This window comes from Aulostomus chinensis, chromosome 2 (assembly GCF_037954235.1).
Source record: "Aulostomus chinensis isolate RoL2024-O1b breed Wild chromosome 2, RoL_Achi_v1.0, whole genome shotgun sequence".
Taxonomy (NCBI): domain Eukaryota; kingdom Metazoa; phylum Chordata; class Actinopteri; order Syngnathiformes; family Aulostomidae; genus Aulostomus; species Aulostomus chinensis.
Window position 1 is genome coordinate 1217487 of NC_141321.1, and position 2670 is coordinate 1220156.

General features: G+C 43.5%; 1 long non-coding RNA gene across 1 annotated transcript; it reads right to left on the reverse strand.

Annotated features, from left to right (window-relative positions):
• Positions 1-708: 708 nt before the first annotated feature.
• On the reverse strand, positions 709-1151 carry LOC147268724 (uncharacterized). Its single transcript, XR_015111134.1, has 3 exons — positions 1060-1151; positions 920-978; positions 709-841 (listed from the first exon to the last, which is right to left on the reverse strand). It is a non-coding gene; the product is annotated as an uncharacterized LOC147268724 (long non-coding RNA).
• Positions 1152-2670: the final 1519 nt, after the last annotated feature.

A 2670-nucleotide genomic window follows, 5' to 3' on the forward strand; every position in this document is an offset into this window, starting at 1 on the left:
CGATGTGTGTAGACGTGTGGCAAGCACCATTTTGTTGGGTTCAGACGCTGTGGCATCGGCAGCTAGGCTAGGCATAGTGAAAAGCAAAGGCTGTTATCTTCAACATAGTTGTTTGGGTTAAAGAGGGCATGTGCCTTTTTAGATAGAATAGCCAGGGACGGTCCTCTCAACACAACATTTAAAACACTGCCAGCTTGTGACCTTTCTAACGCGCTGTCAATCACTCCAGAGAGCCTGTCTCTAATAAAAGTGAGTACACATTCAGGGTTGTCAGTAGCTACATCCCTAAAATCAACTTTTTGACGCAGTTCTATAGCATTAAATTGGCTAATCTCCCTCACAGACCCCTGCCCATAGCCAGTTTGTCTTGAAATGTGTGGTGTGTTAACACTGCTACAAGCAACGGCTTCAGGTTCATGTACAGGTCTAGCAATTACCTGTTCAGATTGTGGTGACTGTGTGGTGTGAGGCCCTCCATTTAAAAGTTCAGGGTCTCTTGCCGGTTGTGGTGGTTTGAGCTCTGCTGCAAAAATTTCCTCCAGATCTTTAAAATCCTTGTCTGTGGGTTTACTCTGGTTCGTCTCCGCTCTGTCTGCTTGTGCTGGTTTGAGCTCTGTTGCAAAAATTACCTCCAGAGCTTTAAAATCGTCTTCTGTAGGTCTGGTCTGACAAATGTCTTCCAGCGCCACCAGAGCCACCACTGTGGGTGACAGTTGCGTGATCCAGGGCCCTCTAGCGCCCTCCGGTGTCAAGGGCAGTTGAATGTTGTGAGGTGTGGAAATAGGTAGTCTTTCAAGCATATTGACCGCCTGCTGGATATGTAGGAATCCCGGTGTAGGATCTATGAATTGAAAATAAGAAAAACTTGTTTGGTCTTAGGGTGTCAATAAAACTGTTTGAAAAGCATGCAATTACGTACCATCATGCCTTGGGCTCACTGCCTTTCTCTCAGCTGTGCATAGCTTCCTCTCACAGGGTCTGTATTTTTAAAATTAAATGTGTTAAATTGTGTGGTGGGTGTTTTACATACACAAAGGATGATTTAGCCCTCATACACACCCTTGTGCCCTGGTCAATCGTCTCCTCTTTAAACTGAGCCTGTTTTTGCGCTCAGGTGTGGCAGGGGTGTCTGTAAACAAATAAGTGATTAATTAATATAGGGTTGGAACGAGACTTAATTAGTGGTAAATTTGTTCCTGTAAAATGTGAAGACAATAACTGGGTTTACATGGACCCTAATATTCCAATCAGTATCGGAGTAGAAGCCCGAACCGAATAAAAATGTTCCTCAAACACCTCAATCCGAATAAAGAGGCCTGAACCGAATTAAATTTCATACGGTTTCACAGTGGGAGACTATTCCTTTCCCAAACCGATCAGCTGTAAAATCTTATCATGTAACCGGTGAAGCTGTTCTTTCTGCGCATGCTCTGTCTTTATGTAAATGCACAGTGATGTTTCCTCACATGATAAAAATGGCGGCATCCAAGCAGCAGTAAACAGAACTGTTCTGCGGGGGAGAGTTTATTTCTTAATACAAACACTCAAAGACCTGAACATGATTGCACGCTTAGACGGCAGGAAAACAAGAAATTCCGAACTGTTAAAAAAAAACTCAATGAAGCCGGCGTTGACCAACATCGCTCTGCACAAGACACACAGCGGTAAAACGGCTGTTCCGATTCAATGAAGTGGCTCATGAAAACACCAGATCACAATAGATCACGTCACATGAAAACAGTTGACCCGAACTCTTCAATCTGAACAATTTCAATCGGAATGAAGAAAAAGTCTGCATGTAAACGTGGTTAATATATACGGAGTTGCTTACTGCTGCGATCAGCCATTATTTCTCCCAGCAATCAGAAAAATCAGGATCACGATCCTCTGTGCTTGTGCACCGCGTAGGCCGGTTACTCAAACTGTTTTGACCTCCTGAACCACTGTGGTTATACCATACTAATAAATGAAAAATGGGTGGAGCCCTGCCACCTGACCGGGGCAAATGTTCAGACACCCCAAATAACCCTAATTACGTCTACATCAAACACGTTAAATAATATCACACATTTGTTGCCGGGCGAGGTAGAGGAAACCCTGTCCGCAGGCATGTCTTGACTTGTCCGGACTTGAGTTTACTTTTAAACGCAGTATTTTACAAAATCTAATATTTTTGCCAGAATGGGTTACTACAGAACCCCTTAAAACTGATACTCATGTTTAATTACATTTTCAGATTTGATCACCCCAGCCCCTTTAACAAGCATGTCATCACAGAAAACAAGACACACAGTGTTGAAAAAGGTTGATATTTATTGAACTCTTCAGAGTTTACAGGGAAAACAACAAAACACCCACATCGAAAATAACCTCACTTTGGCTGCCATGTGTTTGAAATCAAGCGGTGGTCCACACAGCTGGCCCAGTATCCAGGTCCTGACGCTATGCTGCCATAATAGCTGTCAGTGGCTTTCATTGCAGCGTCTGGTTGGGCTGGATGGTTTAACAGTGTGTCAATGGCTCCTGCTATTTTAGAGGGGCTGATGAGCATTTTCTTTAAATATAGAAAGTTTCCGATTGTGCGCAGGAAGTTGTTGTTCCACAACCTCGTCATGATGGCGTCATAATTCCTATCAAAGTACCGATAGGTTATGTCATCATCACGTGTGT